Here is a 12,182-nt window from a genome sequence, read left to right on the forward strand (position 1 = left end):
AAGTACCCCTGGGTTCAATACCCAGTACCAAAATAATAATAATAATGTTAAAGCAGGAAGCATGAGTTGTTCAATATTTTTCTGTCTTTCAAGATCAATTGGCATTTTGAGTTTTAGAATTAGATGGTCTGTTTCTTCAAAGAAGCCCACTGGGATTTTGATAGGATTGCATGGCATCTGTAGATGAGTTTAGGGAATATTGTCATATTAATATTAAGTGCAACCTATTTAATTAGTTTTTGATCATAGGAGAGAATAAAAGGCACTATTAAAAAAAAAAAAGTTAAGGGGCTGGGGATGTGGCTCAAGGGGTAGTGCGCTCGCCTGGCATGCGTGCGGCCCGGGTTCGATCCTCAGCACCACATACAAACAAAGATGTTGTGTCCGCCAAGAACTAAAAAAACAAATGTTAAGATTTAAACAAAACAAAAACAAAATTAAAAAAAAAAAAAAGTTAAAAAGAGTTCTCCTCACTCCCACCATAAGGAAAAAGCCTCTGGGGAGAATTTGACAAGTGAAGGAACCAATAGAAAAACCTCAAACCCCTCAGTCATCAATCCCAGTCTCCCGGCAAGGGGAGTTATAAATTCTGGGCCTTAAAGAATCCCTACCCAGGGCTGGGGTTGTGGCTCAGTGACAGAGCACTTGACTAGCATGCGTGAGGCACTGGGTTCGATCCTCAGCATCACATTAAAAAAAAAAAAAAAAAAGATAAATGTATTTAAAAAAAAAAATCCCAGGCTGGGATTGTGGCTCAGTGGTAGAGTGCTTGCCTAGCCGGGTTCGATCCTCAGCACCACATTAAAAAAAAATAAAGGCATTGTGTTGTGTCCATTTACACCTAAAAAATAAATATTTAAAAAAAAAAAATCCCAACCCAGAGGGTTTCCAGAGATTGACAGTAGACAGGTCCCCTACTAAGAAGAATGTGTTGTGACCTCTAAAATGTCCCTGGTGACTAGACAGTGATCGGGAAAAATGGGTTTGTTAATTTCCTAAGTAGATGAATCTGTTTTATTTTCCTGGACATTAGAAGTTTGCTTTTTTTGTTGTTTTGTTTTATGGTTATTGATTTCTTTCATTTGTCTGTTTTGGAGGGGTTCTTTAAACTTCATCAGCCAAAACATTTTGAAAGGCTTAGTGCAGAGGCTATACTTTTTCACAGGTAAAGAAGCGTAATGTATGATGATTCCATTGGAAGTCAGTTCATAAATGTTATTATATTATCAATATAACCTTTTTGTGTTCCTTTAATTTAAAAAACACGTGATGTATATATTATATCCTCACGTGTTCAAACCGAAGAATAAATAGTAGTGGAATTTGTTCTTCCCAAACCCTTTAAGGTTTAATATTTCTGACTCTTAAGACTCACTCTTAAATGTTACCTTTGGGGAAAACTGGCCTCTTCTGTCCCAGGAAGCTTGCTCTTTCTAACAAGAGCCTATTCTTTTTTCCCTAAGAAAACTCAAAAGGAGAAATGAATTACAGTAGATGGGGTAGAGATAGAAGGTGGGAGGGGAGGGGAGGGGAGCGGGGATAGTAGAGGATAGGAAAGATAGCAGAATACAACAGTCACTAGTATGGCAATATGTAAAAATGTGGATGTGTAACCGATGTGATTCTGCAATCTGTATACGGGGTAAAAATGGGAGTTCATAACCCACTTGAATCAAATGTATGAATATGATATGTCAAGAGCTTAGTAATGTTTTGAACAACCAATAAAAAATTAAAATAAAAATTTAAAAAAAAAGAAAACTCAAAAGGATAAAGGATGCTTTTTGCTGGTAGAAACTTGGGTTTTATTCTGGATACCCATCACATGGTTTCTGACTCAAGAAGGGGTCTTTCTCTTCTTACAGCAAAAGTCAGAGGCTAACAGCACTCCCTGGAGGAAGCACAGGCTGTGGCTGGCTGGCTGGGGAATGAGGTTGAAGCCAGAGCCAGTGACAGTGCTCATTTCTCCCTGGGGAAGATCTGGTAAGGGAAGAATCAAAGAACTAGCTCATTAGGACTGCCCACTGAAAATTCAGAGAAATTCTAGGAAACTTTAAATCTTAAAAATAAAGCAATACAAAGTACCACCTGCATCTTTATCCCACTACTACTAGCTTTTTGATTTTAGGTATGATTTTAATATTTTTAAGACTTAATTTTCTCATACAGAAAATAAAGTAATTGAGCTAAGAAGACCTAACAGGGGGTTTTATATTTGTAAAGCATCTAATACAGTACTTGACACACACTATCTATTAATGAGGTGAAGTGTATAAAGTATCAGCAAACATGCTAATGTACCCACATTAGTATACACCTCTAATCCCAGCTACTCTGGAGACTGAGGCAGGAAGATCACAAGTTCAAAGCCAACCTGGGCAATTTACCCAGATTCTGTCTCCAAAACAAAACAAGACATAAAAAGGGTTGAGATGTAGCTCAGTGGTAGACTTGCCCCCAAGTTCAAACCCCAGTACCAGAAAAATAAAATATTAAATATTTTTCTAATTTTTCATTTGACTTTATCGTGATTTGGAATTACATAAGATTTTCTATGTTTTTACTTTCTGAAGTTCTTTTAAAACTAAATTTACTTATTCAGGCAATACACACATTCTCCTTGTCAAAAAATTAAAACGAATTTTTTTTTTTTTTTTTTGGTGCTGGGGATTGAACTCAGGGGCACTCGACCACTGAGCCACATCCCCAGACAGGGTTTCACTGATTTGTTTAGTGCCTCACTTTTGCTGAGGCTGGCTTTGAACTTGTGATCCTACTTCCTCAGCCTCCCAAGCCACTGGGATTACAGGTGTGAGCCACCACATCCAGTTTAAAGCAATTTTTAACTGGGTCTCTTCTGACTTCCATCCCCAACCTTAGTTCCTACTTCTCCTTCTGCTAAAACCACTCAGATCCTGAATTCTTTCTGTGGAATTATATATACATATAATTTTTGTCTTTATGATTTCTTCTTTAGCTTTCTGCGTAGAGAGGCCTTTCTCATCCTCTGGTTACATAAATATTCACACACATTTTCTTTGTGTCTTTATGTTGAGGTCAGTTGTAGTGTATTGTATTATGTAATATGAAATGACCATTTTTCTTCACTGACTTGAAATTAAGCATATATAATACATATGATGAGATCATATCTAGGTTTTCTGCTACATTGATCTGCCTATTTTATGCCAGTATACCATACAATTATTGAAGTTTGAAGAACTTCATGTCCACCACTGCCATTTATGATAATGTTTTTCCTTTTCATTTCATCCTCTCCAAAGTAAGATCAATTTGCTTCCTTGAATTCCTTAATTTTTGAGGTACCTTTATTTTCTAGTTACCCAGCTTCAAAATCACTGCCATCAGCAGCTCTCTCCTTAGCTATTAACTCTGCTACATCCTTCTCTCAACCCAAAACTTGTAATTCTCAGAGTGAGAAATAAACACCCTGATAACGGAGAACAAGGAAAGGATTTCCAAAAACTCCTTCTTCTGGCCCTCTCAGCTGTTTCTCTTTAATTTTATTGCCCCATTTTCCTATTGAAATTTCTGTTATGATATTATTGTAATAGTTTTGGGGTTTGGGGAGGTGTTTTTTGTTTGTTTGGTTTTTTTTCTTCTGCTACTGGGGTGATCCCAGGGGAGCTTCACCACTGAGCCCATCTCCATCCCCTATTTTGAGAGAGGATCTCACCAAGTTGCTTAGGGACTTGATAAGTTGCTAAAACTGGCCCTGAATTTGCGATTCTCCTGTCTAAGCCTCCTGAGATTACAGGTGTGCACAAGTGCACCTGGCTACTCTGATATTCTTAAGGAAAAAAAAAAACTGAGTGATAAGGTTTATTCCTAAGAAAAGTACAACAATGGGATGTTGAGGGCATTTAAAAACCTACAGGCCAGACACCTGTCAATCTTAGCTATTTAGGAGGCTGAGGCAAGGGGATAATAAGTTCCACCAGCTAGGGCAACTTAGAGACACCCTATCTCAAAATAAATTCTTGGGGTGTAGCTTAGTGATAGAACACTTAACCTAGCATGTGCCAAGCCCTGGGCTCAATCCTCAGCCCTGCAAAAATAATAATTTTAAAAAATAAATATGTGTGTGTGTGTTACAGTGAGTTTGCATGTACCCTCCATCCATTGTCTCAGTGATGAAGGACATCTCACAGTAGTCATGATGTATTATCAAGACCAGATAATCAACATTAGCACACTACCATTGACTACTTTTTACCTGGATAATGTACTCTCTCATTATCCTGAGAATTTATTTGGTGAATGACCATGCAAAACAGTTATGGAACCAGCTTTCTTTTCTTATTTACAGTCAGGTTCCACTATGTGCATTAAAAGCCAAAAAGTTAGCAAATGTTATACATTATTATACATCAATCAAAAGAGTTTTTAGGGCTGGAGTGTAGCTCAGTAGTAGAGCACTTGCACAGCATGTATGAGGCCCTGGGTTTGATCATCAGCCCCCCCCCAAAAAAAAAGTAAAAAAGGGATTCATTTCAATAAAAATCCTTTAAAGACAACAAAAAAGTGGTGAGCAAAGGGTCAAAGGAACTTAGTCTACTCAAAGTCCACTTCCCTGCCACAGTCAGCTTTACAGAATTTCCTTTTGTTCCTTCCTCTTTAAAGTAATTTCCATGTTCCCTCAGTAGCCAACCACAAGTTTCATGGCATAGCCAATTATTCTTACTCTTTGGTATATTCTGTCTTCAGTTTTATCCTGTTTCCAGGGGAGGAGCAGAGTCAAGTTAGGCCGAGAAGGGAATCCACTGCCTCTGCTGTTGTTACCAATCAAAAGCAAACTCTGTAGACCTCCCCTGTGGCTCTGAGACAAAGGAAAATAGTGGTGACAGGAAAAAATTGACAGAGGGCATCCCTGCCAGCTGTTCCTAATGCCCATCATAGAATTACAGGTTGTCTTGGTCATACATTTAGTGCTGCTCTGGAAATTGTTTTAGATACAGATATTGGTGCTTGTGTGAGGTATGCTTGATGCGCTGGTAGAGCACTTGCCTAGCACATGTGAGACACTGGGTTCCATCCTCAGCACCACATAAATAAATAGTTATTTTTTTAAAAAAGAAAGTATATGCTTATAAAGTGCTATTGATATAATAATGATTGTATTTCAGATTCTTTGACTTAAAATAAATAAATAAATATATATATATATATATATATATATATATATATATATATATATATGAAGATATCAAAAATGTTTTAAAGTCTCCTGTGGTAGAAAACAATATATTACAGTAGTGTGACAAATATTTCTGTTTAAGAGGTTCAGTATTTGAAATGTGATTACTTATAATTGGAGCATAAATTTTAGAAGTTATCACCTAGCTTGACTCATATTCTTCCCTGTCAGGATGAAGCCCCTAACCAGTAGGACATGTGCCCTGCCTCACTGGACACCATGGCTCATGCCTGTAATCCCAGCTACTTGGGAAGCTGAGTCAGGAGAATCAGTTGCAAATTCAAGGACTTCTTAGTGACGCAAAATAAAAAATAGAAAGGGCTGGGGATGTAGCTCTGTGGTAGAGCACTTGTCTAACATGGATAGGATTCTGGGTTCCATCTCCAGTACTGAGGGAGGAAAAAGAAATTTTGTTTTTATTTTGCCTTAATTCAAACATGAATTACAGGGCTGGGGATATATGTGGCTCAGTGGTAGAGCACTTGCCAGTCTCCAGTACCATAAAAACTAACAAATATGAATTACATGAAAAATCCTTCTTAAGAAAAATCCATGTACTCTAAGGGATGGTAATATATCTCAGTTGGTAGAATCCTTGCCTCGCATGCACAAGGCCCTGGGTTCAATCCCCAGCACCAAAAAAAAAAAAAAAAAAAGTCATAAAAAATTAATATTGACTAGCCTTATATAGATTATCCAAATCTAAGTTGTAAGCAGTTTCTCCTTTATTTGTCCTTCTTCTCCATAATTCCTCCCCCAAAAATAAAGATTTTTCTAACAGACTTTGGTACATTATAAAGTTACTGATCAAAAAGACCAGACTAATGCCAATAACTCTCAGCCAGAGACTCCCCTGCTTTATTTATCAACTCAAGGAGAGGAAATATCTACATCCTTAAGAAGCCCATAATCAAATTAGGGAGATGATAGCTAACACTCAAAACACCCACTAAGAGCAAGCACTACAAGAGTTCAGAATAAAGGGAAGACTAAGGAGGAGAAAGTACCAGAGAATCAGACAGAGGAAGACATGCATTAAGCAGGAGCCATTTGCAAGTGGAAGCTAATTTTTATTATTTTTTTTTTAAGAGAGAGAGAGAGAATTTTTTTTTAATATTTATTTTTTAGTTTTCGGCAGACACAACATCTTTGTCTGTATGTGGTGCTGAGGATCGAACCCGGGCCGCACGCATGCCAGGCGAGCGTGCTACCGCTTGAGCCACATCCTCAGCCCCAAGGAAGCTAATTTTTAAATGTTGATTAGTTCAGATGAAGGATTCTTGTGTCTCTTTTAGCCAGGAGGTACAAATGTGTGGTCTGTTAATTCTGCCCCTTTTATTCAAAGAAGCCACACACCTCTGCCTTTAGTGAACTGAAACCAGGTGACTATGGAGTTGATGCAGAGAGTAACCTGATCAAATTAACAGATCCTGCCAGAATCCATCTCTGCAAGAAGTTATGTATGTTAGAGTAAGGAGGAACCCAGCCCCAGTCAACACTAAAAAGAAACTTTCTGGTAGAAATTCAAGGAAACAATGATATGAAAAATTAAGTCTGGGGCTGGGGATGTGGCTCAAGCGGTAGCGCGCTCGCCTGGCATGCGTGCGGCCAGGGTTCGATCCTCAGCACCACATACAAACAAAGATGTTGTGTCCGCTGAAAAAAAAAATAAATAAAGAGAAAAAAAAAATGCTCTCTCTCTTAAAAAAAAGAAAAATTAAGTCTGTCCTCTGGTTAATAATTAAGAAGTGATTTTAGGACTGGGGTTGTGGCTCAGTGGTAGAGCGCTCACCTAGCACATGTGAGGCCCTGGGTTCAATCCTCAGCACCACATAAAAATAAATAAAATGAAGGTATTGTGTCCAACTACAACTAAAAATAAATATTAAAAAAAAGAAGTGATTTTAAATCCAAGATATTTATGTCTTTATTTTTAAATAATAACATTTTAAAGCAGTACAATAGATTATATGCCATGAAAACTCAGTCTCTCTAGCCAAAAAAGAAATTTTTCTTAGGTTTAAAAGCCTCTTTTGGGGGCTGGGATTGTGGCTCAGCAGTAGAGCGCTCGCCTAGCACGGGCAGGACCCGGGTTCAATCCTCAGCACCACATAAAAATAAAGGCATTGTGTTATGTCCATCTACACAAAAATAAATATTTTTTTTTTAAAAAGCCTCTTTTTGTTGTTGTTGTTTAATCTGAAAAGGGGCCTGGCATGATGGCACAGACCTGTAATCCCACCTACTTGGAAGACTGAGGCAAATTTAAGCCCAGCAGAGGCAACTGAGACCCTGCCTAAAATTTTTTTTTAAAGGACTAGGGATGTTGCTCAGTGGTAGAATGTTTGCCTGCCATGCACAAAGACCTGGGTTCAATCTTCAGCACCAGGTAACAAATAAATAAATATTTTTAAAATTATTTTTAAAATAAAGGGTCAGGCATAGTGGTGCATGCCTATAATCCCAGTCGCTCGGGAGGCTGTGGCAGGAGGATCACAAATTCAAAGCCATTCTCAGCAATGGCAAGGTACTAAGCAACTCAATGAGACCCAGTCTCCAGATAAAATACAAAATAGACCTGGGGTTTAGCTCAGTGTCCATGTACCCCTGAGTTCAATCCCCAGTACCCCCAAAAAATTACATAAAGAAATAAATTATATAGCTTTGCGCAGTGGCAGTATCGTAGCCAATGAGGTTTATCCGAGGCGCGATTATTGCTAATTGAAAGAAATAAATTATATATTAAAAAAATAGGGAGTCTTTGCAGATGTTATGTAGAGGATAAGACAGTGACAGTGCCATTGATATCACTCTGCCATTTATGATTGACTCTGTTGTTGCAGTTTGCAGGTTTGGTCAAAAAAGGAAGAAGCAGACTTACTATAAAGGTTTCTGGACTTCTTTGTTACAATAGACTTTCCCTACTTTTTCTAGATTATAAAAAGGATCTCCCCAAGATTCCTGAGGCTTTTTTCTGGTTCTTTCTTTTTTCTTAATCTTTGACCTATCTGAAATACATTTTAGTGGACAGAGGTAGAGATTTAATTTTTGTAGATGTCAGTCCTTGATCCCAATGGTATTCAACAGTCCATCTTTATGCCACTGATTTAAAATGGCCCCACTTGGGGCTAGGGATGTGGCTCAAGCGGTAGCGCGCTCGCCTGGCATGCGTGTGGCCCGGGTTCCATCCTCAGCACCACATACAAACAAAGATGTTGTGTCCGCCAAAAACTAAAAAAAAAAACAAAAATAAATACTAAAGTTCTCTCTCTCTCTCTCTCTCTCTCTCTCTCTCTCTCTCTCTTTAAAAAAAATAAAATAAAATAAAATGGCCCCACTGACATATGCTAAATTCCATATGATTTATTTTTCGAGGTAAACTTTATATTCTTTTCCATTGATCTGTCTAGTCATATCCAACCCTATATACACTACTCTATTCCAATTACTATTCATTTATAAGTTTTACTGTCTGAAAAGTTATTATTTTTTTTTTAAAAGAGAGAGAGAATTTTAATATTTATTTTTTAGTTTTCAGCGGACACAACATCTTTGTTTGTATGTGGTGCTAAGGATCGAACCCGGGCGATACGCATACCAGGCGAGCGCGCTACCGCTTGAGCCACATCCCCAGCCCTGAAAGGTTATTCTTAGTGTTGTTCTTTTCAGGATTTTCCTGGTGATTCTCATACTTCCCATAACTTTAGAATCAGCTTATGCATTTGTTTTTATCTTATAAGTTGTAGGTACTCTACTAATTTACAGATTAATATGGAATATTACATCTTTCTCACATTAAGATTTTTTTTGTGGGGGGATACTGGGGGTTGAACTCAGGGGCATTCAACCACTGAGCCACATCCCCAACCCTATTTTGTATTTTATTTAGACACAGGGTCTCACTGAGTCACTAAGGGCCTTGCTAATTTGCTGAGACTGGCTTTGAACTCAAGATCTTCCTGTCTCAGCCTCCAGAGCCGCTGGGAATACAGGCATGCTCTATCACACTCGGCCTCATATTGTTTTTTGATCTGAAAGTAGGATGTTTCCACATAAAAATTTCTTTGGGGAGATGGGGATATAGTTCCATGGTAGAATGCTTGTCTAGCATGCATGAGTTGTAGGTTCAATTCCCAGCACTTAAAAAAAAAAAAAAAGGTGGGGGGAAGAATATTTCTTTTGTGTTTCTCAATAGCATTTAACATTTTGTAATAGTTTACAATATCCTTACTGTTTGTTTCTTCCCAGGTGTTTTCTGTTGCCTTTGAAAATTTTTCATTCTAAATCTTTTATTTTCTGACTTATTAACATAAAAGATATTTATTACTTTTTTTTTTTTTTTTTTGGTACCCAGGATTGAATTCGGGGACATTCAACCACTGAGCCACATACCCAGCTCTATTTTGTATTTTATTTAGAGACAGGGTCTCACTGAGTTGCTTAGCACCTCATTTTTACTGATACTGGCTTTGAATTTATGATCCTTCTGTCTCAGTCCCCCAAGCCACTGGGATTACAGGCATGGGCCACCACACCTAATTATTATTACTTTTGTATATTGATTTTTTAGCCAAGCAACCTTTATTATTATTTATGGTAGAATCTCATTTTATTCTTTTGGGTTTCCAGGTATGAAATCATATCACTTAGAAACAATAATAATTTTATTTATTTTTCCAACTTTTACATTTCTTATTCCTTTCTTTCGTAATTATATTGCCTAGTACCTCCAGAATAATATTAAATAACAGTGGAAGTTAGAAGGTGTCTTTGTCCTCCTGACTATAAAGGGAATGCTTCTAAAGCTTTCCCAGTTAGCATGAATCACAACTTATATATTTGCATCATTTTTTCTTATTACTAAACATCTCTTGAATCATTCTCTTAATACAAAGTGTTGTTTTCATATTCACAGAACACAAAAATCCCTTCTGTCGCAATATTCAAGTGTCTTTAGGTCTACCCATAAAACACAGGATATATAAGAGTGAGCAAGATAAGAGAAACCTGAACAGCTGAAGTAAAAGGATTAAGTTGTATTTTACCTGTGAATCTCTTTTATGAGCAATCAACTTCCCTAAAAGTGGGAGCATATGACTGAAATCAGAACTGTTATTGGTTTGAACAGTTCAGTTTAGAAAACTGCTTAAGACTTAGTTTTTCTGGATCTTTTTGTGAATAAGTTGTTCATTAAGAATAAAATACAGGGGCTGGGGTTGTGGCTCAGTGGTAGAGTACTCATCTATTATGTGTGAGGCACTGGTTCAATCCTCAGCACCACATAAAAATAAATAAAAATAAAATAAAGCTATTGTGTCCATCTACAATTAAAAAACATTTTGGGAAAAAAAAAAAGAACAAAACACAAACTGGGGGTATAGGTTCAAGGTAGAGCACTTGCCTAGCATGTATAAGGTCCTGAGTTTGATCCCTAGCATTGGAAAAAAGAAGAAAAAACAGTAATTTTAAAAGTTGCCATAGAAATGTCTTAGTAAGTTTGGGATGCTGTAACAAAGTGCCTCTGGGTGGCTTATTGTATACAACAGAAACTTACAGTTTCACAGTTCTGGAGGCTGGAAGTGTGAGACAGGGTGCCACATGGTCAGGTTCTGGTGAAGCCATCTTCCAGGGTGCAGACTGCCCTCTTCTCTTGGTATCCTGGCAGTGGAGAGGGAGGGAAAGAGCTGTCTACCCTCATGACCTAGTCATTTCCCAAAGTCCCCATCTTCTAAAACCATCACATTGAGGATCAGGATTTCAATATTTGAATTGAAGAGGGACACAAATATTTAATCCATTGCAGGAAATAAAGGTGAATTTCAGTCTTTGGAGGAAAAGATAAGAATGGCATAGCAGAGCAAGAAGAACCTTGTTGTTTTATCATTGCTTTATTTCTCATCACAGGGAGGAAGGGTAAGGGGGACCGCAAGAGACTTGGGCTTCAATCTGACCATTATTGTAGTTCCTGGTCCACAACTTCTACCTGCGCAACTTTGACCAAGGCACTTGACCATTCTCTGTATTACCTGTGAAGTCTCATCAAACAATGAGAAATTTTCTTAGGATCAATTTTTGCTGCATAGCATTAAAGGTATTCTTCTACAAAAAAAAAAAAAAAAAAAAAAGACAAAAGACCCTCTTCTCTCAAAAGAGATGTGATGTATTCGAGAAATTTTCTTAGGATGATATGGCTGGCTTTGCCCTGGAACTGGTACCTCTGGGACAATTGCTGTGTTGTTGGTCCTGCCATTTGCTTTTGTCATGATTGCCTCCACAGGGGTCCTCTAAGGTAAGGAAATCTTTTTTTCTGTGTCTTCAATCAGTTTTGTCCTCAATCAGCTTGGCCTTGTAGTTATCATAACACTTGAATAGATCCCCAAAGACAACTCAAGTCTTTTGATTTTGCTGTCTCCTCCTGTGAAAGGTTTCCAAATCTAACTGAGAGCACAGGCTTTTCCCTGTGCCCCAGTGACAGTGGGGGTGGGAAGGAGCGTCAAGCAGGAAGGGAGACTAGAGATGTTAGAGCCACAAAGAACTTGAAATGGCAAATTAAGAAAATAGGACTTGGGGCTGGGGTTGTGGCTCAGAGGTAGAGCGCTCACCCAGCATGCGTGAAGCACTGGATTCAATTCTCAGCACCAGATAAAAATAAATATATTGTGTCCACTTTTAACTAAAAAATAAATATTTTAAAAAAAGAAGAGGTGGGTGGGGCTGTAGCTCAGGGGCAGAGTGCTTGTCTAGCATGCGTGAGGCACTGGGTTCAATCCTCAGCACCACATAAAAATAAATAAATAAAATAAAGACAACTACAAAAAAATTAAAAAAGAAAAAGATAGGACTTGGGGTTGGGTTTGTGGTTCAGTGATAGAGCTCTTGCCTAGCATGTGTGAGGCACTGGGTTTGAACCATAGCACCACATAAAAATAAATAAATAAAATAAAGGTATTGTGTCCATCTACAA

General features: G+C 37.9%; 1 protein-coding gene and 1 pseudogene across 1 annotated transcript in view; both read left to right on the top strand.

Moving 5' to 3' along the window:
* Window positions 1–12,182, top strand: part of Pde6d (phosphodiesterase 6D) — a 54,826-nt gene that overhangs the window by 27,283 nt on the left and 15,361 nt on the right. The window lies entirely within an intron of this gene.
* LOC139707751 (U4 spliceosomal RNA) lies at window positions 7,879–8,007 on the top strand (annotated as a pseudogene).

This window comes from Marmota flaviventris, chromosome 11 (assembly GCF_047511675.1).
Source record: "Marmota flaviventris isolate mMarFla1 chromosome 11, mMarFla1.hap1, whole genome shotgun sequence".
Lineage (NCBI taxonomy): Eukaryota > Metazoa > Chordata > Mammalia > Rodentia > Sciuridae > Marmota > Marmota flaviventris.